We start from the raw sequence: 24,426 nt of genomic DNA, 5'->3' as shown, positions 1-24,426 counted from the left end.
GCAGAAACTTTCCAGGGCAATTATTAGTCATCAGGAAAATACATATTAAATGCAAGTTAGAACTACAATGAATTACTCCAATGAAAATGATGCACAAGGGTAGGCATATAAATCAATGGACTAGAACTGAGAGTCCAGAAATAAACCCATACATTTGTGGTCAATTGTTTTTCTACAAAATGACCAAGACAATTCAATGAAAAGGGAACAGCCTTTTCAACAAACGATGCTGGGACATCTGGATATCCACATGCAAAAGAATCAGTTTGGACCCTTTCTTCACATGACACACAAAAATTTACTCAAAGTGGATTATAGATTTATATGTAAAAGCTAAAGCTACAAAACTCCTAGAAGGAAATATAAATCTAAATATTTGTAACTTTGGATTAGGCAATCACTTCTTAGCTATCACACCAAAAACACAAGCAAAAAAAGAGAAATAGATAAATTAGAATTCATCAAAATTAAATGAAAAAAACTGACAATACCACATGTTGGTGAGGATCAGCAGTAATTTCTCATACTTTCCTAATGGAGGTATAAAATGGTATAAGCTCTTTGGAAAACTAGCAGTTTCTTTTCAAGATATATATATATCTGTCACATAACCCAGAAATTCTACTGTTAGGTATTTACCTAAAAGAAATGATGGATATCTATGAATGTTATGAAATTCTTTTTGTGGAGAATGTTGTTGAGCCCCAACACACGGAAAGCCCTCAGAAAGATGACAGCAAGGAAAGTTCTCATACTATTTGGGGGCAGAGTTAAACTAAGGGTCCCTCCTTGGAAATCATTGTCTTTAACTATTCAAACTACCAAGATGAGTTAGTAAGCTTCCAAAAAAAAAAAAAAAAAAAAGACAAACTGATATTTATTGAGCACTTAGTATATGAAAGGCACTGTGTTACATGGTTAAGCTCATTTAGGTTCCACCAGAACCCAGGTAGTGCATATAACAGTGATTGATATTGCCTTCATTTTACAAATGGAGTATCCAAAGAGAGTCTGCCCATGGTCACCCAGGTAAATTCATAATTATACATATCATGGTTAAAAGAAGTCAATCTGTCTCATTTATCTTTCGGTTACCAATATCTAGCACAAATTGATTCTATAAATGATTGAATGAATGAACTAATGAACGGTAGAAACACTTGATTGCTTGACCTGAGAGGATACACACCAGTGTCTCTATTCTACACTAACAGCCCTATTTTTAAGAAACAAATTTATAATTCAAGGTTTTCTTTTGTTTTACATATAAATACTATAGAGCTTTAGCTTTGACAAACCAGTGGAAAGTTTTCTTTCAAAATTCTAAATGCTAGGGGCGCCTGGGTGGCTCAGTCATTAAGCGTCTGCCTTCAGCTCAGGTCATGATCCCGGGGTCCTGGGATCGAGTCCTGCTGTCGGGCTCCCTGCTAGGCAGGAAGCCTGCTTCTCCCTCTCCCATACCCTCTGCTTGTGTTCCCTCTTTCGCTGTGTCTCTCTCTGTCAAATAAATAAAATCTTTAAAAAAAAAATTCTAGGGGTGCCTGGGTGGCTCAGATGGTTAAGCGTCTGCCTTTGGCTCAGGTCATGATCCCAGGGTCCTGGGATTGAGCCCCCCATCGGGCTCCTGGCTCAGTGGGGAGCTTGCTTCTCCCTCTCCCTCTGCCTCTCTCCCTGCTCATGATCTCTCTCTCTCTGTATCTCTGTGTCTCAAATGAATAAATAAAATCTTTAAAAATAAATAAATAAATAATTCTAAATGCTAGCAGGACCCTTAAAGTTAACTTACTGAAAATAAACAAAATGTAGTTACTACTTGAAGGAGTTAATAGTAATTACTGTCTCACTCTATCAGCTGGGTTAATGTACATGATGATAAGAGGCATTTAAAACACCCATATTAGTTAAAGTAGCTAATACTAGGGAGCCTGGGTGGCTCATTCAGTTAAGCCTTTGCCTTCGGCTTGGGTCATGATCCCAGGGTCCTGGGATCAAGTCCCACATCGGGCTCCCTGCCTTGGCGGGGAATCTGCTACTCCCTCTGCCCCGCTCGTGCTCTCTCTCTCTCTCTCTCTCTCTCCCTTCCTCCCTCCCTCCCAAAAATAAACTCTTAAAAAAAAAAGTTAATAATACTAGCTGCTATAACAGATGCACCCTAGAATCTCCCAGTATTAACCAAATAAAGTGTATCTCTCCTTCATCATACAGTCCTGTGGAGGTCAGCTGGTTGTGGGGGCTCTGCCCTACATAGTCAATCAGGGACCTACGCTCCTTCCATTGAATGGCTGTGCCTTTCTCTCTTACTTATACTTCTTATGGGGCAGGCGTGGAAGGGCACATACTATATTACTTTGTTTAAATCATTGTATTGGCCAGAACTCAGCCAGAAGGCCTCACCTAACTGCAAGCTGTATGCTCCAAGGAAGAAGAGGACACATACTGACATTGATACTAACAAGAATGAGCCGTCTGTGGGGAAACACACCAACCCAGGAGGGGGAGGGTAAGGACCGCTCAAAACCCAACAAAAAAATGGGTGTTAAGCCTACTATGATACCTAGAAACAGACCAGTAACTACTGACTTCTTTAAAACAGACCAGTAACTATTGACTTAATGAAAATATCAGCTAAAATTAAATTATAAAGAAGAAAATAATAAGCATAAAGGGATCACAACTAGGTAAAAATATATGTATATTTATTGATAATCAAAAGGATCAGAATTTTTTTATCTCTAAAGTTCAGCCCAAAGGAATAAAAAAAAAAAAAGAAGTAAAGGAAGATAAATTACTCCATAATTGTGCTTAATCTGTCCAAAAGCTGTGCTAAAATGGAGACAACAGAGATCATTGGTTTCTGTTCTGGCTAGTGATTGCTGTGTTACAAACTACTGCAAAATAAATTTAAGGGTCATGAATTTAAGCATGACTCAGCTACAGAAATCTGTTGCATGAAGTATCATGGAGAACAATTTGTCATTCATCTGGCAGATGGAGTGGTCTGGGGAGTCCAAGATGGCTTCACATACATGTCTAATATTTTGGTTAGAAAAGCAGGCTAAGTGGGGACTGTTGACTAGAGCATTTATACCTGGCTTCTCTAGCACAGTGGACTCAGGGTAATTGGATTTCTTACATAACAGCAGGATTCCTGGGGAATGGGAGTAACTATACTTACATCAGACAAAATAGACTTTTTTTTTTTTAAGATTTTATTTCTAAGTAATTTCTACATCCAACATGGGGCTTGAACCTACAATTCCAAGGTCAAGAGTTGCATGCTCCAGGGGCGCCTGGATGGCTCAGACGGTTGAGCGTCTGTCTTCGGCTCAGGTCGTGATCCCAGGGTCCTGGGATTGAGCCCCGCATCGGGCTCCCTGCTCAGTGGGGAACCTGTTTCTCCCTCTCCCTCTGCCTGCTTCTTCCCCTGCTTGTACACTCTCTCTCTGTGTCAAAAATAAATAAAATCTTTAAAAAAAAAAAAAAAGAGTCACATGCTCCACCAACTGAGCCAGCCAGGCACCCCAGACAAAGTAGACTTTTTTTTAAAGATAATTATTCTTTTTTTAAAGGTTTTTATTCATTTATTTGATAGAAAGAGAGACAGTGAGAGCAGGAACACAAGCAGGAGTGGCAGAGGGAGAAGCAGGCTTCCCGCTGAGCAGGGAGCCCGATGCGGGGCTCGATCCCAGGACCCTGGGATCATGACCTGAGCTGGAGGCAGATGCCCAATGACTGAGCCACCCAGGCGCCCCTAGACTTTTTTTTTAAGATTTTATTTATTTATTTAGAGAAAGAGGGAGAGAGTGAGAATGCGAGTGTGAGGAGGGGCAGAGGGAGAAGGAGAGAGAGAATCTCAAGCAGACTCTGTCCTGAGTGCGGAGCCCAATGTAGGGCTTGATCTCACGACCCTGAGATCACAACCTGAGCCAAAACCAAGAGTTGGATGCTCAACTGACTGAGCCACCCAGGCACCCCAACAAAATAGACTTTAAATCAAAAATTGCCACAACAACGGCCCTAGGTGGCTCTGTCAGTTAGGTGTCTGTCTTTGGCTCAGGTCATGATCTCAGGGTCCTGGGATCGAGCCTTGTGTCTGGCTCCTTGCTTGGTGGGGAGTCTGCTTCTCCCTCTCCCTCTGTTCCTCCCCCCCAGCTCGTGCTCTCTCTCTCTCTAATAAATAGATAAAATCTTGAAAAAAAAAATTACCACAACAGACAAAGAAAGACATTATATAATGAGGAAAGGGTCAATACACCAGGAAGATAGTATTATAAGTATAAATGCACCCAACATCAAAGGACCCAAAAATATCAAGCAAACTGACAAAACTGAAGAGAAAAATAGCAATACAATAAAAGTAGGAGACTTCAAGACCCCATTTTCAATAATGAACAGTATATCTGGAGAGAGGATCACTATGAGGGAATAACACTACATACACAAAGTGGACCTAATAGATACATGCAGAATATTCCACCCAACAGCAGAAAAATACACATTCTTCTTGGGGCGCCTGGGTGGCTCAGTTGGTTAAGCAGTTGCTTTCAGCTTGGGTCATGAACTCAGGGTCCTGGGATCAAGCCCCACTTCGGACTTCCTGCTCAGTGGGGAGTCTGCTTCTTCCTTTCCCTCTCCCCCTGTTCATGTTCTCTCCCTCTCAAATAAATAAAATATTTTAAAAAATATATATTCTTCTCAAGGGCACATGGATCCTTCTCCAGGTTAGATCACATGTTGGGTCACAGAACAAGTCTTAATAAATTAGGAAGACTGAAATCTTACCAAGTATCTTTTCTAACCACAATGGAATATTTCCACACTGGAAATCATCAGCAAAAGGAAAACCGGAAAATTCACAAATGGGTAGAAATTAAACACACTCTTGAACAACCACTGGGTCAAAGAATAAGTCAAAAAAGAAATTAGAAATCAAGACAAACAAAAATAAAAACCCAACATACCAAAACTTATGGGATGCAGCAAAAGCAGTACTAAGAGGGAAGTTCATAACAATAAATGTCTACATTAAAAAAGATCTCAAATAAATAATCTAATTTTATACCTCAAAAAGCTAGAAAAAGAAAAACAAACTAAGTCCAAAGTTAGCAAAAGGCTGGAAACAACAAAAATTAGAGCAGGGGGGCACCTGGGTGGCTCAGTCATCAAACATCTGCCTTCAGCTCAGGTCATGATCCCAGGGTGCTGGGATCGAGCCCCGCATAGGGCTCCCTGCTCGGCGGGAAGACTGCTTCTCCCTCTCCCACTCTCCCTGCTTGTGTTCCCTCTCTCGCTGTGTCTCTCTCTGTCAAATAAATAAATAAAATCTTAAAAAAAAATTAGAGCAGAAATAAATAAAAAATAGAAAGAAATATAAAAAAATCAACAGAGTAGATTTTTTGAAAAGATAAACAAAATTGACAAACCCTTAGACTAAATAAGGTAAAAAGACTCAAAAATCAGAAATGAGAAGAGGAGAAATAACAGCTCACACCACAGAAATACAAAAGATTTTAAGAAACTATTATGAAAAACTATATGCCAACAAATTAGGCTACTTAGAATAAATGGATAAATTCCTAGAAACATATAACCTCCCAAAACTGAATCAGAAAGAAATAGAAAATTTGAACAGATCCAATTACTAGCAATGAAATTGAATCAGTAATAAAAAAAAAAAACTCTCAACAAACAAAAGTCCAGGATCAGATGGCTTCACAGGTGGATTCTACCAAACATTTAAAGAAGAATTTATTGGGGTGCCTAGGTGGCACAGTCCGTTAAGCTTCCAATTCTTGGTTTCAGCTCAGGTCATGATCTCAGGGTTGTGAGATTGAGTCCCACATCAGGCTCCACACTCAGCACGGAGTTTCCTTAAGACTCTCTCTCTCAAGGGGTGACTGGATGGTGCAGTTGGTTGAGCATCCAATTCTTGGTTTCAGCTCAGGTTGTGATCTTGGGGTCATGAGGTCGAGCCCTGAGTCGAGCCCCAGTCAGGCTTTGTGCTCAGCATGGAGTCTGCTTATGTTTCTCTCTCCCTCTCCCTCTGCTTCTCCCCCACCCCCTCCTCTCTCTCTCAAATAAATAAATATATCTTAAAAAAAAAAACACACTCTTGGGGTGCCTGGGTGGCTCAGTTGTTAGGCATCTGCCTTCGGCTCAGGTCATGGTCCCAGGGTCCTGGGATCAAGCCCCGCATAGGGCTCCCTGCTCAGCAGGAAGCCTGCTTCTCCCTCTCCCACTCCCCCTGCTTGTGTTCCCTCTCTCGCTGTGTCTCTCTCTGTCAAATAAATAAATAAAATTTAAAAAAAAAACAAAACACTCTTTCTCCCTCTCTCTATGCCCCTCCCCCTATTTCAAATAAATAAAATCTTTTTTAAAAAAAAAAGAGTTAATACCTATTCTTCTCAAAAAATAGGACAAAGGAAAGCCTCCTAATCCATTCTATGAGGCCAACATTACCCTGATAACAAAACCAGATAAAGACACTACCAAAAAAGAGAACTATAGGCCAATATCCCTGATGAGCACAGATACAAGGATGTCCGCTCTCACCACTTTCATTCAACAGAGTACTGGAAGTCCTAACCACCACAATCAGCTGTAATTAAGCCAGGCATCTGTCTTCATGCTGCTCACTTCCGCCCAGGACAGCATGTGAATGTCACGGTAAAAACTATCGGTAAAGGTTTCAAGGCATCATGAAAAAATGTGGATTTGAAGGCCAGCCTGCTACTCATCATTAAATGAAAACCCACAGGAGACCTGGAGCTATTTCAACCAAGGGATGCTGCCAGTCTGGCCTAGAACGAAAATGCCTAGACAAATGGGAAGTATTAGATGGACAGCATATGGACTGTAAGTGTGGACACAGAGTACAGTATAATCTAAGTAAATGATGCTGTACCGGGACATAAAAGTTGTTCAGTAACTATCAGAGGTTCTAAACTCTCTGCCTCTGGTCTGATGTTTTGTACTTCAAGATGCTTCCCTGATGTACAGAATCTCCTTGTAAAGTAAATAATTGCGTTGTATATCAGTCTTCCTATCAATATTAATTATAAAGTATTTTAGGATGAAAAAAAAAGCCAAACTATAAACTGTCTGCATCTAAGAATTTCTGTAAAAATCTACCATTCCCTATATACTTTCCTGATGGAGATAAAGAGGAACAACCAGATTTGAATGGTGAAAACATGCATCAACTCATATTCTCCATTCTTAGCCACAACAATACCACACTTGTCATCTCTGTCAAGAGCATAGATAATATCGGTTGCCCTCCAACTGAGTTTGGTTAGAAAAATTAGCACTCAAATTAGTTAAATAGGGTTGGATATGCCAAGGTTAGCAGTTAGCTGGCTGTTTCATTTTAGCAAAACCTCTGTAATTTGTGGGATTCATTATTTTTTACTATATAGTTCCCAAGTTATCTTAGGGTATTTATAAATTTAACTTTTATTAAGGAAAAAAGTTGAGTAAGTTCTAGAGAAGGACTGTACAACATTGTACCCGTAGTGAACAATAATATATCAACACTTAAAAATTTGTTAAGAGGGTAAATCTTATGTTAACTGTTCTTTTCACAGTAAAATAAAATACAAGAAAATGAATCGCCAAAAGGATCATTTTGTGTGTGTGTGCAAAACTATTGTATTTACAAAAATGGTACAAAAGTGAATTCAACAGTCAATGCACATGCACACTTCATTCACATCTTCAACAAAAGATATTCTAACACTGTGTAACTAAGTAAGAATACTAGCTTCAACAGCAGCTGTTAAGCACTAGAGTCACGTAAGTTACACCCGAATGGGCAAATATTGCCCAAGTAAAATTCTATTCTTAGGGCTAAAACAGGTTTAAGGCCATTCAAGTTCAAGCACAGAGAAACAAATCTTTCAGAGCCCCAACTATTTTTGTTTGAAGAATGTAAACTGTCTTCCAACTTGTGGTCTTAAACTTCTGTTTTATGAAATCCAAAAGGAAAATACAGACGAAATCAATACAAGTGAGGTTATACTAAATAAGAGTAACATACAAAGCTATAATTATGATGAATTAAAGAAAGCAAAAACATTACAATTGTAAAACTTGCTTGTTACTTGTTGAATCAGTCCTACACTAGGAGTTAGGTAATATATACAATTATTTTCAAGTAGATTACTTTATGTTGCTCTAACATGTTCTCTTTATCAGTGCACTGTTAAAACTAATCAAAAGCTCTACACACGTATATTCCCTTGCAACAGCAGCACACACGACCGCTACCTGCAAAGCTGTCATTCTCAAATGACTTAGTGAATGAAAGGAAATAAAAAGCAGAGAAGTAACATATTATGGAGAAATAATGAGAATTAGAAGATTCATGCAGTTCAGCTCTTTTAATCAGCCAGCCAGCTTGCTAGCAACAAGAGACGGTTTCTGCTGAGGAAGGTCCTGTGGAGTGGGAATGTAGTCACCAGTGACTTCTGTCTTATCTAGAACTGCAGTAGGAAGCTGCTTGTTCTTCATGTTTATTGTTGTTTTGTGTGTGTGTGTGTCTGTGTGTGTGTGTGTGTGTGTGTACGCGCGCGCGCGCGTGTGTGTTTAGGTAGGCTCCATGCCCAGTGTGGGGCTTGAACTAACAACCTTGATTCATTTCTGCTTTAGCCATGTTATAATCCCCAGAATCAAAATATTTTTTCCCTTTCTGCAATTGTTTCCTTAAGAAATCTGAACCTCCAGGCTTTTGTCCCAGATGAGGACACCTTGTTTTTAATTTTGCTTCTTCAGCTTTCTCTACACTAGTTATTCTACCTCCTATTTCCTTCTGCTCCTCCGAGGAGGCTGCCTCAGGGGACTTCCACAGACATACTGCTTCTTCTTACCAAAAGGATTCAATCAAGTATCAAGGTTAGTCAAGACTCCAAGTCCAGGATTCTAAAGTGCGGGGTGGATACCTTGTTCACGAGATACTGGATTTGGGGATTTTAAATCCCACACCCCCTTGGTCAAAAAAAAAAAAAAGCAAAGGAAGGAAATCTAACAATACAAAAAAAAACATGAATCAGACTTGGTCAGCTCTGCGGTGACATTAAGGCATGAGAGTGGAACAATTCCATTCACAAACTTCCCTTTTCTAACAATATTTTTTTTAAAGATTTTATTTATTTATTTGAGAGAGAGAGAATGAGAGATAGAGAGCACGAGAGGGAAGAGGGTCAGAGGGAGAAGCAGACTCCCTGCTGAGCAGGGAGCCCGATGTGGGACTCGATCCCGGGACTTCAGGATCATGACCTGAGCCGAAGGCAGTCGCTTAACCAACTGAGCCACCCAGGCGCCCCCTTTTCTAACAATATTAAGGAACAGTGAATTTCTTCACTACAAGTCAGTGTAAGATTTTGACCCTTATATGTAACACAGTGTGATCACACTGGGCTCTCCTGCGGCAAAAAGGAAAATGGGGAACACTCAGAACCACTGTAGCTTTGAAGGTGCAAAATATTCCATGCACGTTCACGTTCAACAGCTGCCCCTCGAAAAAAATCAAACTGTACACAGAAGTGAAGAAAGTTAATCATCAAAATCTCTCTTTCCTCCCCACCCCCCATCCCTACACTTCAGTATCACTTTGATATGTGTTCTCCCAGTTTGGTGTGCACATATACCTCACACAATATATTTATGGTTAGGTATTATATTAACCATATCATGCTGCGATCTGCCTTTTCTACTTAAAGTTTGTTTGGGTGAACCTCATTTTTTTCTATTGGCTGCCTACTATTACATAGGACTACTTAAAAAATCACTCATTGAGGGGATACTTTTTATCCTATTTCATTTCTCTTTTCTATTTTTAAATGATTTTTTTAATTTATAGAAGTAAAACTTGCCCATATTTTTAAAAATTCAGACTGTATTGGGGCACCTGGGTGGCTGTTGGTTAAGCATCCAACTCCTAATTTTGACTCAGGTCGTGATCTTGGGGTCATGACACAGAACCCCACATTGGGCTCCACACTCAGCAGGGAGTCTGCTTAAGAGTCTCTCCCTCTCCCTCTGCCCTCCCCCCAACCCACTCACACCCTCTCTCAAAAAAAAAAAAATCAGACTGTATAGACGTGTCTAAAATGAAAAACAAAAAATCTCCCTCCTCTCATCCCCACCAACCACATCACTACCACACCCATTACTCAGGTTCTATCAAGTTTGTTTTAAGTTCTACTGTTGATTACCACTGAAACTGTATGTAATATATTTATACCCCTTTTTCTTGACTTATCAACTATAGATATTATTCATCAACTCCTCATAATGAAAAATTAGGAACGTCTTGTTTAAATTAGTAACTTCAGGGGTGCCTGGGTGGCTGAGTCAGTTAAGCATCTGCCTTGAGCTCAGATCATGATCCCAGGATTCTGGGACTGAGCCCCGCATCGGGATCCCTGCTCAGCAGGGAGCCTGCTTCTCCCTCTCCCTCTGCCGCTCCCCCTGCTTGTACGTGCTTTCTCTCTCTGTCAAATAAATAAATAAATAAATAAAATCTTTCAAAAAAGGGCGCCTGGGTGGTTCAGTTGGTTGAGCGACTGCCTTCAGCTTGGGTCATGATCCTGGAGTCCCGGGATGGAGTCCCACATCGGGCTCCCTGCTCAGCGGGAAGTCTGCTTCTTCCTCTGACCCTCCCCCCTCTTGTGCTTTCTCTCTCTCTCATTCTCTCTCTTTTAAATAAATAAATAAAATCTTTAAAAAAAATAAAATCTTTCAAAAAACAAAAATAAATAAATAAATTAGTAAATTCAACGCACGGATGAAAAGGAATTATGGCGTTTCGCTATTGAACAACTTCAGCCTGCTCTAATAACGACTCATAGTTTGTGGTAACACAACTTGGTAGTAGTTTAATTAGGGAATTATAGTAGTTTAGTAATAACTTGGATTCAGATACAGATAAACTCCTCTAGGGGACAGGAATACCTAAGTTCCCATCAGGGTCCTGCTGCTAATTAACTCTGTGGCTCTAAACACATACGTCACCTTGCAGTGTCCTAGTTTCCTATCTCTTCAAATAGGAATGATAACTATCTCAAAGATCTGAATGAGGGTGAATTTAAAAAAATCATGCCTCTGAACACGATTTGTAAAACACAGAGTATCCTTAGTGCCTTTCCCTTTAGCCATTGGTGTCATTCCTGGAGCGGGTGCGGGGCAAACAAGACAGAGAGTGGGCAGATAGGTCAAGCTGCAAGGTCAGGCATCCTTATTGTGCCATGCCTTTTGCTGCTTCTTGGGTTTCAAGCCCCTAAGAGATCTGATAGGATGGGGGTGTCAGCAGGAGCGGAGGCTGAGCCAGCACTTGAGTTAGCAGGGTCTCTCATGTATCCCAAGAATGAGAAGTCCTAAAGCAGACCTAGAAGCTGGAAGCAGGAGAAACAGATGCCTGTTGCCAGTCGTGGTGGCAAAAGAGGCACCAACCCATTCAACCTGGAGCAGGATTTAAGTGTCTGACCCAGGACAGGGAGTACGATGGGAGAAGCCCATGAATGTAGGAATCAGATGTGTAAGTCTCTGAGACAGACCCTGGACCTAGATCCTGCGGTAGAACAGAAGGCGAGAGTGAGCTCCTGGCTGCAGACAGGAATATGTCACCGTCCTGGGTGACCCAGCAGTCTTAAATTGAATGAGCTTTCCACATTGTATTCCTGGTTAAGGTCACTTGAACATCAAGCGAACCTGACTTTTTAACTTCTTTCTGTAAATTATTGTCATTTTCTTTATATGTTTAATTTTTATATTAAGAAAAATCTCGGGTGCCTGGGTGGCTCAGTTGGTTAAGCGACTGCCTTCGGCTCAGGTCATGATCCTGGAGTCCCGGGATCGAGTCCCACATCGGGCTCCCTGCTCGGCGGGGAGTCTGCTTCTCGCTCTGACCCTCTTCCCTCTCGTGCTTTCTATCTCTCATTCTCTCTCTCTCTGAAATAAATAAATAAAATTAAAAAAAAAGAAAGAAAAATCTCAAACACACAGAAGGGATACAGTATAATGAGTATATAACATACATAATGTACAAATAGTATAAAATACCCATTACCCAGATTCAATCATTATCAAGATTTTCCCACACTTGCTTCACTTTCTTGCACTTTGAAAAACTAAAATAGTTTATTTATTTTCTTTTAAAGATTTTATTTATTTATTTGACAGAAAGAGACACAGCAAGAGAGGGAATACAAGCAGAGGGAATGGGAGAGGGAGAAGTAGGCTTCCTACAGAGCAGGGAGCCCGATGTGGGGCTCGATCCCAGGACCCTGGGACCATGACCTGAGCTGAAGGCAGACGCTTAACGACTGAGCTATCCAGGCGCCCCAAAAAACTAAAATAGTTTAAAGCAAATGATAGACCCATGTCATTGCATCCCTACTCACTTCAGTATGGATCTCATTTGTGTTATACATGCACACATTGTGCATACACACACACACACACACACACACACACACAACTAAGGGGAAAATGAAGTAAACCCCTTCCACACAGTAAAACAGTCGGTCACTGCAGCAATTCTGGTAGGCTATCAAGATAAATGGGGATGCTACCTATACAGAGAACACAAATGCAAAGGTATCATCTCTGCTGGCTTGGAAAAGAGTAAACAAGAACACCAGAAAGCTAGGAAAGTACTGGCTATTGGAAAGGGAACTGAAAACCATAAGGCTTACCAACAGAGGCAGTATGTCGTGCCAGGGCAAAATTCTGCTCGTTCCACCTCATTGCGTCTATCTTGGTGTAAAAGAATCTCTCTCATTCATCTTCCCTTGCCTTCCTCATCATACCCAATGGCCTCCTCCTGACCCGTGGGCCTCCAAGGCCGTGACTTCTCTTTCTCTCCGTCTTTCCTACCTCCACAGCCTCCTCCCTAAGTGCCTCTTCCATTAACTCCCCAATGTCTTAATTTTAAACACTAGGCACACATTTCTCTGGCCTAAGACATGTTCAGCACATAGCACTGTGTCTGGTATACAACCTCTGCTATGATCTGAATGTTTGTGTCCTCCCCAAATCCACATGTTGGAGTCCTAATGCCCAGTGTGATGATCTTAGAAGATGGAGCCTTTGGGGGGTTATTAGGTCATGAGGGCTCCACCCTCATGAATGGGATTCTTGTTCTTCCAAAGGAGATCCCACAGAGCTCCCTACCCCTTTCCACTCTGTGAGGATGCAGTGAAAAGTCACTGGCTATGAACCAGGAAGAGGGTCCTCGCCAGAACATGACCCTGCTAGTGCCTTGAACTTGGACATCTAAACCTCCGGAACTGCGAGAAGTAGATCTCTGCTGTTGATATGCCACCCAGCCTGTGGTATTTTGGTATAGCAGCCCAAACAGACTAAGATAGCCTGTTAAGAAATACTGGTTGGATGGATGGATGGATGAGTGGTTTTAAGTGAGACGGTACCACTTTAAAACCTACATGAGTTCTGCTAGAACATCACTATGACATTGAAGAACCATTAGCCAAAATGGGTGCCAGTCATAACAGCCAGCTGCTCACCCAGAAGGTTAGAAAAGTGGGAATGTGATACACATGCCCTCCCAGCACCACCACCAACCACCAAGCATAGAAAAGGAAGAAAATGTCAAAATGGAAAGATGATGGGCACTGGGCTGCGACAAACCTGAATGCAAACCTTGACTCCACCATCTTCCAAATGTGTGACTTTGAACAAAGTATTTCAAAAATTTCATTTATCCCACGTATAAAATGGGGATAATAGTGTCTACTACACAAGGTTGTTATAAGGATTAAATTAAGTAACATATTTAATTAAGGGTCCTACCACAGTGCTTGATACATACTGGGCTCAACATATTATAATTTTTATTGTATGATAATATTCATTATCATTAAGAAATCTCTGGAGAGAACTTAGGAAGTTATGGTTTCCTTGTGAAATAGGCAGACTAAACACTTACAATTAACTTCAGAGAAAAATGACAAAATGGTATCTTTTTTTTTTTTTTAATTTGAGAGAGAGATTGAGAGAAGGAGTGGGAGGAGGGGCAGAGGGAGAAGCAGACTCCCCACTGAGCAGGGAGCCCTATGCCATGGGGACTTGATCTAGGGACTCTGGGATCATGACCTGAGCTGAAGGCAGACAACCGACTGAGCCACCCAGGCGCACCCGACAAAACAGTATCTTTAAAGAGAAAACTTAACAAATTAATTTACTTAATTTTTGAGGAAGTAAATCACATGTAGGTAAAAGAGAACTGCTTAATATTATCTACCTGAACACCTTAAGAAAACCTCTGACAGATTTCCAAAGGAGAAGCTGAAACAGAAGTCCCAGAAGATTGGAATGTTTTGTGAGTCAATGAGGAACTAGCTCAGAAACAAAGACAATGGGTGGGGCCTGGTGATTCCAGCCAGGGGAGGGAACTAGAGGGCCCAAGTGACAAATGCTGGGAAGGCAGCAGATGTATGAAGGGCGGAGTAGTCACATTTCTAATTCTGGATTTCTCAAAGGAGACAGTGCAGTCTTCCTCAGGAAGCTGGAGTCCTGTGCACTGGGGGAGTCTGACGTATGGGCATCAGACAACCATGGTGTTGACATCCATGAGAGGAAGTGGGAAAGGGGCCTAACATTAACCTAACAGTAACTGAAGCAAGCCCTGTGCCAGTCACACTATCTCATTTAAGTCACCACAACCCAGTGAGAGTAACTACTGTCTCCATTTTACAGAGGAGGAAACTGCAGCTCAAGGAGATCCCGTAACCCAAGGTCTCTCTGTTAGTAAGGTGTGTTGGGGGGGTGGGGAGGGCTGTTATGGAGAACAGTGCCCAGCCAATAAGCTGAGGTCTGCTGTGGGTCTGGTTCCTCAACAAATGCTTGTTGAGCACCTACTATGTGCCCGGCACAGGGTCAGGTGCAGGAGATAAGAAACCTCCCACCACCCACCCCCACCCCCCCCAACCCCAGTCTCATGGAGCAGAGTCTAATAAAAGAGTTAGTCAAATAGTGCCACTAATGAAGATAGAATTACAAAGTGAGACAGGAAGACATGTAATTAATAGACATGTCTAGGCCTGGGATGGGATGGGTGCCATGGGGAACAGTAGTTCTATACTTTATCTAGAACTAATGAGGTAAAGGAGTGGTGAAGAAAAGCATTCCATTTAAGGCTATTGCACTTATAATAGCTGTGGTCCGAGCCCCAAACAATGCAAGTTCAGGGTGCCTACAGCTCAAAGTGGCTGAACTGAGGGTGTGGGGAAGGGTGGGCACGCAATCAGATTTCCATCCTGAGAAGTCCAAGGTATTTAAACAAGAGCCACTGGCACACTTGGTCAGCCCCAAGCCGAGCACTCCAGTGGGTTCTAGGACCCCAGCTACACTCTACCTGTATGAAGACACTTGGGCTGTCCAAACGTTGCTGCCTTAATAGTACATTGGGAAGCAGAGATTGATGGACCCAAGTAGAGAGACTGAACCCTCAAGCACCTTTGCTAGCAAGGGGCTCTCTAAGATATGTGTAAGTGATCAGGAGCAGGCAGCGAGCAGTAAAATATCTAACACTTCGAACTAGTGATGGGTCTAGATCAGGGTCAGCAAACCACAGCGCACAAGCCAAATCCAGCCTGAGCCTATTTCTGTGCAGCCCTTTTAGCTAAGAATGGTTTCTACATTTTTAAATGGTTTAAAAAAAGGAAAAGACAACTAATATTTTGTGACATGTGAAAAGTATATGAAATTCACATTTCAGTGTCCTAAATAAAGTCTTATGGGAATATAGTCATGCTCATTCATTTATTATTATCTATGGCTGCTTTCACAAGAGCAGAGTTGAGCAAACGTGGCCAGCAACAAGGTACTGCAGCAAAGCTGAAATTATTTATTATCTGGCCCTTTATAGTAGTTTGCCAATCCCTGGGTTAGTCAAAAGAGCCCATAAATCTGACCACATGGTCAGACAACTAACAAATGAGCTCTAGTGGGAACAAGTGCAAAGTAATGCACTTTGGGATAAAAATATCCAAACTATTTATAAAATGAAGACAGGGCTCTGAGCTATGAGGCCACAACTCAGAACTAAGCACAAATGGGAGGACTAAGGGCATCAACAGTAATATTAAGTGAATTTCCTGCCCTAGGTGATAAAAATCAACATAATGGATAGAGTGGGTTATCTGAAGACTTTAACAGACGGGGGCCTGGGGAATGATTTCAGAAAGACTAAACTAAAATTCAACTGAGAAGAAAGTTTATGTTATTTTTCACTTTCATTTAAAAATTACATATAGATATTGATGAGGGAACAGAAGGCGAGCTGAGGACAAAGCAGAAGCTGACACCCCACAACTGCGCCCCCCCCAAATGGGATAGATGTGACATTCCTCAGGCACTCCTGGCTTTCCTAAAGGAAAAACAAATAGTTAACTTACAGAGATCACAATCCTGCAAGACAAGAGCCTTCCTCAGTTTACAAATGTCTTAGCAATTTACAAGAACAAAGCATTTCTATCAATAACCTAGGTTCCGGAAGGAAATGTAGATACAATTAAATGTCCTTATAACCTGCAGCCCATTGAACAGCTACTTGAAGCGGGCAGAGTGTCATGTTCCTCCAAGAAGCTCCCAACTACCTTAATGTTAATGCCTTGCTAGAAGGGAAAAACAACCTTAACTTGACAATGGCAAGGCCTCCCAGTATCTTGTAGGTCCTCTTTAGCATATGAAAGTTCTTTTGAAACTCTTCCTTTTCCTTAGCTCCCCCAATCCCATAGTATATAATCAGCCCCGGCTCACAACCCCAGTGCGGCAGCTCTTTCTGCCCACGGGTCCTGTCCCGTGCTTTAATAAAACCTTTTTACACCAAAGACGCCTCAAGAATTCTTTCTTGGCCATCAGCTCCGGACTCACCCCAACAAACCTTACCTATATTCCAAAACCACATCAGATATCAACAGTCTATATGTAATCTAGGGGAAATTAGTAATGAAGTATTAAAATGTATGCTATGTATACAGGACTAATCTGGGATGGGCTATCAGCTAGACTTTATCTTGTTCGATTCTATAGTTCCAGTGCCTACTGTAGTGACTGGCATATGATAAACACTCAATAATACTTGTGGAAGGCAGGAAGGCGGGAAAGGAAGAGAGAAGGGAAGGGGAGGGGGGAGGAGGGCAAGAAGGAGGAAAATTGGAGAGAGTCTACAGGGTTTGAAAGCTGAACAGCGGTTAGCCAGACACCAAGAATGAGGAAGAACACCCCAGGAGGGGACCAGGAACACAAAAAGCCAGGAGAGGTCATAAGGCCTGTAAATAATGTCATGAACCCCCCCCCCCCCCCAGTCATCTTCATTCTAGCTGTAAGGTAACTTGGTTTCTCGGGTTCATTGGTCTTGTGAAGAGGGCATCACCAGGGCACTGAGAGAGTTGTAGCGCCAGGAGAATTAAGCAATCAACCTCACAGTAATTTCATCAGTCTCTGGGGGTAGCTCGTATACACTGATTTCCCCAGCCTCATCCTCAGGCATAGTGTCCATGCCTGCAAAGCTACAGAACTGATTTGGGACCTCGGTGGCTCTAACAGGTCATGGTGTCTTGGGGGCCCTACCTACGTGTGGCTGGCCTCCCTCTTGGACACCTTTGAGCTCTTCCATTTCATCGTGACAGGAATCACAGCCAGAGAATTCCCGAGAACACCCAGCCCGGTGTGCTGCGGAGCCCGAAAGGAACAAGGTATCTTTCCCAGGGAAGATACTCTCCCTGCCCAGCAATATCATGGTTACAGACATCTATTCTTGCTACAAGGTAAACTCATCCCAGTACACTGAAAGTCCCAGGTCTTGGGACTCCCCTCCATCCCAAGTAAACCAGGACAGTTGGTCACCTGCTAGACGGGTTCCGCATTTACAATGGCCTTCTCATCCTGCTGTTCTCCAGACTCCACCTGGGCCGGCTCCAGAGTTTCTGCTACCATAAACCCACTGTAAAGTCCACTGTGAGGTAACAGGCTTGAGCAATGGAAACCTGAGTCAGGTAAGAGGGCCCACAGGGACCACCAGGCTGAATGCAAACAGGTCCATCAGGTGACCCACCTCCAAATAGCCATAAGCCCTAGCTGACCAAGGGGCTGCTTACAACAGGGCACGGGTACCGAAAAAGGAGAATTCTATGTTCCCATACCTCCTAACCTTCCCCGCTTCACTACAGTTCCCCACCACAGCACCCCGGGGCAGATAGTCTCTCCTTTGCTGCCCTGCCCATTTGTATTCAATAAACTTCTATCTCCTTTGTTCTGCCACGGGTGAATTCTTTCACTGCCCTCACCCAGTTGGTCGCCTCCACCCAACTGGGTCGCCCCACACCCACCACTCAACATTTCAGAGGGGCTCCTTCTGTGTCAGGGGAAGGGACAGCATGGGCTGGGTGGGGCGCTGGGAACAGGATTAAGATCAGAGACCAGGTGACAGAGCAGAAGGGGTTCCCAAGGAACATCAGTGATGCGGGAAACAAAGGCAGAAGGAAATGTAGGTAAAATTAAATGTCCTTATAACCTGCAGCGCATTGACAGATAGTTGAGGCAGGCAGAGTACAATGCTCCTCCAGGAAGCTCCCAATTGTCTTCCTGTTAATGCCTTGCTTGAGGAGAAAACAACCTTAGTTTGACAATAGCCAGGCCTGGGGTATCCAGGAGTCTTCTTTAGCATATGAAAGTCCTTTTGGACACCTCCCTTACTTTTACTTCCTCCAATCCCAAAGTATATAATCACAATCCCAGGGAGCCAGGCGGCGGCTGCTGCTCTTTCCGCCGCGGGCCCTGTCCCTGTGCTTTAATGAAATCACTTCTTTTGCACCAAAGACGTTTCAAGAATATTTTCTTGGAAAAAAAACCAAAATTCTTTCTTGGCTGTCGGCTCCAGACCTTAACTTACATTCCAACACTACATCATCGGCTGCTAGAGAGTTGGTCGGTAAAACTCCTGTCTTTCATCTGTGTCTATGTGTTTCTGTACATACAAGGAAGATTAGACAGGAAAAACCCTCATCATTTCCAGTGTTTGGAGGTGAGGAACGCCTACTAAAGTGAAGGCTGCCTTAAACCCTATTTGTAAGTGAGCAGAATGTGAGTTAGTAAAATGTAAATCACAAAAAGGAGGGTAAAACTTTGTGGGTCAGTATAAAACACCTGTAATAATTACAGTAATTTATATCTCATTACCATGTGGCATAGTGATTAGGAGGCATTATTGTGTCATGTAAATCATACACCAAGATCTTTGTGATTAGGGTACTAAATTCTGCTCGCTCTCGTGTGCTGCCATAGTTCAAAACCATTAGAGAGGATCATTTAGGTTGCCTTAATCGTGGGTTTTTTTGCTTCAGGGAATACAGGGAGTCAAATAGCAGGTGAACTTGCTACATTTGATTCTGGGAGGACCCATATAATGATACTTAAAAAAAATTAATGCCATCTTTATTTATAAAGGAATTCTGGGAAAAACTCAAAACACTTTGCAGATTTTAATCTAATTAATCCTCACAATAACCCCAGGAGGGAGTTCTTATACAATGGCCTTCATTGTTTGAAGCCACCACTTGTTAGAGGCCACAGAAGAGTCACTTTGTCTGCAGTTGCTTCTCTGTCTTGCTTTAATTCATAAACATTAGAGCGTTCTTTGAAATAAGTCTTGTATAAATATCAACTGTTAGTGTACTAATCATCTCCAATCAGTATGAGACAGATCAATCTCACCACTAAGGATTTCTTGGAAACTACACACCTCCTTCAAGAAATACAAACATTTGTTTGAGGGGAATTTAATGTTATGAATGAACTATGATTAAAATATTTTTGCATATAAATCCGTGTGAATTCAATTTACAGTGCTTCTGCTCTGAGTACAATGTTAGGTGCCCTGGACACAAAAGCAATTTAGGATACAAATGAAGTAATAGTAATGGTAATGTGTGTGGTTGTGATCTAGAGATCTAATGAAGTCAGAATATGCCCTTAACAAACCAAGGACTGGAGTTTAACTCTCCTGGGAAGGGACAGGTACAAGTGGAGGATTCTTAACAATCAGCATTTGTCTGTACCCATGTTTTGCATTTTGGTTCAGATGGCGTGGTCTTTAATAAAGCTGTAGTGTAGGTAAGGGAATGTTTTCACATGCAAGATCTCATTGGATTCTTACAGTGTTCTTACGAAATAGGTAGGACAGATACTATTTTCCACTTTACAGACAGAAAATGAGTTCAGCAACAGTATGCTGCTAGGGGTCATAGCGAAAGGATGGCAAAATTAGAAGCCAAACGAGCTTCTCTTGTCTGTGATGAAGGATTCCCAAAGCATGACCAAAGTCGCCCTTCCACCCTCACCTTCAAGCTCCCCGAGCCCAGCTGCCACCTCCAGACTGCAGGGCTGGTGTGCTTGTACTTTAAACCCTTCCCAGCTCCTATTCCCTCTAATTTTAGCCAGACATGGTTAGAGAATTTCATCGGTACATTTACTTTAAAAAATAAGGGAAGATAAAAACAAAAGTGTGAAAACAATGAACTTGTTTAGTGTAGGTTTTGGCTCACAGGTTGGTTTGCCAGGCAGGATACATGGACTTGGCCCAGAGACCCTCTCCTTTATCTCCTCCCTGTCCAAGAAGGAAACTTGCCTGTCCTTGGGCAATTCTCTTAACTACTCTGTGTCCTTCTGCTCTTCCCCTGGAAGAGGGGTTAAACTGAATTTCCAGCCTCTATGTTACCAGAGCAATCCATAAAAAGAAGAAATTATTACACTCTTTAGTTGTGTATCACATCACCGACCCTTGTCCATATGTATCTGACAGCTTTCATCCCTTCCTGAGAAAGATAAGGGGGTCACATTCCAAAAACATTCTTTGGGAATCCTACAATCACCTATTTCAATGATGAAAGGAATTCTCGGGACGGGGAATATGCAACATTTGAGCCTGTCAATTAAGTGGCACCTTCTCCCATATTTTCATTTTTTTTTAAATTTTTAAAGATTTTATTTATTTGAGAGAGAGATAGTGAGAGAGAGCAGAGCAGGAAGGAGGGGCAGAGAGAGAAGCAGGCTCTCCGCTGAACGGGGAGCCCAAGGCAGAGCTTGATCCCGGGACTCCGGGATCATGACCTGAGCCGAAGGCAGATGCTTAACCAACTGAGCCACCCAGGTGCCCCCCATATTTCCATTTTTAAAAACTTTTCCACTTTTCCCCCATCCTTTCCAAGAAGGATTTCACAGCATGATGCTGAAGTCTCATGAGGTGCTGGCAAATCTTTGGCGTATGGAATAGGAATTTCTTCTAGCACACTCAAGGAATCTAAGTACTTTTCTGTAGATCATTCCATTTGTGTGTGGAAACAGACTGAGAGGATAAGGTAGGCTAATGGCTGAGAGCATGAGCGGGGAGGAGAGGGAGAAGCAGGCTCCCTGGGATCATGACCTGAGCCAAAGGCAGACATTTAACCAACTGAGCCACCCAGGTGTCCCTCTACTTAAAAAATATTAATAGTTGGCATTGATGGAGTACTTACCATGTGCTAGGAGCTATATATGCTATGCTTTACATACATGAGTTTATTGAATCCTTACCATAGCCCTGGGAAGTGGGTACTCTCATCAAGCCCCTTTTATAGGTAAGAAAATTGAACCACAAATTGGTCAAATGGTTTGCCAGAGATGATAGGACTAAATGGTGAAACTAGGACACACACACACACACACACACACACACGCACACACACACACACACACACACAGACTTCAAAACCCATGCTTTGAATAATTAACTTCCTCACAGTGATGCTATAAGGATTAAGTGAGCTGATATAAATCAGGTCCCCCGTGGAAGTGCTTGGCACATAAAAAAGCCTCAAGTAAATGTTAGCTGTGGTATTATTTTCAGCATTGTCATTTGTTCCCAAAAACATCTGGGCCAGAAAACAGGTTTTGACATAGGATATTGTGGGGCTATTCTAGTTGACTGCCAGAGATACGTGTCTTGCAAATGTCAGACATCTACTATTACCTAAACAATTTTTGTATTATGAGTTACCTGGTTAAGAGATGGGATAAATGGTTAGCAACTTTATCTATTTGCCTATGCAGAAAAGTTCTTCATACTGGAGAAGTATGAAGTCTCATAAAAGAATGGCATGCTGAGCAATAGCTAGCTGAATTGCAGGCAGTACCCAGATTATAAATGGATTATGTTTCAAAAGTTCACTTGTCTATTGTTATAAATTCTGAATGCATAGAAACAAGGTTGCAAATGGTGGTTACATGCCAAGACTATTCACAGAAGTCTATTCAGCCCATTTTATTTATTTTTTAAAGATTTTATTTATCTATTTGACAGAGAGGGAGACAGTGAGAGAGGGAACACAAGCAGGGGGAGTGGGAGAGGGAGAAGCAGGCTTCCTGCCGAGTAGGAGCCCTATGTGGGGCTCGATCCCAGGGTCCTGGGATCAGGGTCTGAGCCGAAGGCAGACACTTAATGACTGAGCCACCTAGGTGCCCCTATTCGGCCCATTTTAAAGTTCAACGATAGAAATCATGCCACTAGCCCAAGGACAGGCCTAGGAACAAGGGCCCATGTGATAAAATAAAAACTGTATTTCCTGGTACAGAGGCAAGTTGAGATTAAGTGTATTAGTTATCTATTGCTTTGTAACAAATTATCCCCAAACTTACCATATTAAAACAATAAACATTATTCTCTCACAGTCTCTGTGCATCATCTGGGAGCAGCTTAGTTGGGTGGTGCTTTTCAGGATCTCTCCTGGGATTTCAGTCAACATCTCCTCGGCTACAATCATCTGAAGGTTTAACTGGGGCTGGAGCATCTGCTTCCAATATGGCTCATTCACATGGCTATTGGCAGGAGGTGTCCATTTCTTATCACATGGGCTTTTCTTTGGGGCTGCTTGAGTTCCTCGTGACATGGTAACTCTGGCTTCCTCAGCACAAGTGATCCAAGAGAGAACAAGCAGGCAGCTGCAGTGCCTTTTATGACCTAGTCTTTTAAGTCATACACTGTCACTATTGTCATATTCTATTCATTGTAGGCCATATGGTATTCATCAAGAGACGCTCACATTCAATGGGAGGGAGATTAAGCTCTACCTCTGCATGCGATGAATATCAGAATTTGTGGACATACATTAAAATCACTATATAGTTTTTTGTTATCCTCCTATCACTCTGTCCAGATACCCAACGATATAAAATAGTAAAAATAAATTGGGATGCCAGAACTGCAGCCCTTCCCAACAAAGCTTACTGTAAGTACCCAAAATTATCCATGTTCTGCCTCAACTTTTCTTGAGAACATCTATCCCCTTTCCTTGAATGGAATCTTATTTGAAGAATTTATACCAAAGAAAGAACAATCACATTCCTGACATATTTGCTTTGTTCATTTGTATTTCTCATTAGCAGAATTTCAGGCAATATAACAAACTGAAATGAAAAACAACAAATAACTTACTCCTGAGTTGAATGGATTAAGATATTTGGGGTTAGGAGAGCAAGGCTCAGTAAGCACTCTGCCTTCAGCTGATAATGACCTGAGTGCTCTGGTTATTGAATATTCTAGGCAAGTCTGCCCTCCTCAGACTTGGGAACCATGGGATCTCTGATCCAGGTTTCCTAACCTGACTCCTATGGCGGCAGCTCTGTAGGAATTTGGTGCACATTCAAAAGTGAGGGATTGCTGGGGAATCCAAAAGCAGCTGGTGCTCTGGCACCTGAGGCATGCGAAATTCTAAAGTGCCATCTGAATCTTCAGAGGAAAATGATGCTCCATGTGACTTTTTATTGTATATTTTGTGACTTGAAATTTGGTATCGTCAAAATACAACATCCATTAACACAGGATAACTAGGAGTTTCACTACAGTTCAACTCCAAGTGTTAGCTCCCCTGACAGTGTTGCTGTTTTAAATCGTAAAATGTGAGTCTTAAACCCTTTTGAGAATATGATAAAAGCTAAGGGACTTAACTCAAGAAAATACATATAAACCACAGTATTTTGCACATGAGTTTAAGGCCTCCAGAAGCCCCTAAAACCCATCCAAGGAATCTGGATTAAGAATCTCTTAAGACTTCAAGGGAGAAGGGGAATGGGGAGGCTTATTGCCATTCCATTTTACCATTACAACTTAGATCTAAATCAGAAACTACTATTCAGAACTTAATTATTCTAAATTTGGTTAACAGAACCAAAGGCCCAAACGGAAACCCCTACTAGATTTTGTGCTTGGGTTTAGTCCATGTTATAAATGGAAGCAACAGGAACATGGCAGCGAACACACACAGGACAACACATATTTGATGAAAAGCAATAGTAAATCCAAAGCAGGACTTAGAACTGCTCACGACCATAAGCCTTGCCCTCTCGAAGTTGACCTGACGGTGCATCAAA

General features: G+C 42.0%; 1 protein-coding gene across 3 annotated transcripts in view; it reads right to left on the bottom strand.

Annotated features, from left to right (window-relative positions):
- Positions 1–24,426, bottom strand: part of BLOC1S6 (biogenesis of lysosomal organelles complex 1 subunit 6) — a 140,144-nt gene that overhangs the window by 52,486 nt on the left and 63,232 nt on the right. The window lies entirely within an intron of this gene.

Source organism: Callorhinus ursinus, unplaced genomic scaffold (genome assembly GCF_003265705.2).
Source record: "Callorhinus ursinus isolate GAN/ISIS: 27379988/994484 unplaced genomic scaffold, GSC_fseal_2.0 scaffold25, whole genome shotgun sequence".
Taxonomy (NCBI): Eukaryota; Metazoa; Chordata; class Mammalia; order Carnivora; family Otariidae; genus Callorhinus; species Callorhinus ursinus.
Note: the sequence above shows the minus strand (reverse complement) of the source record. Positions and strands in the feature narration are given on the sequence as shown.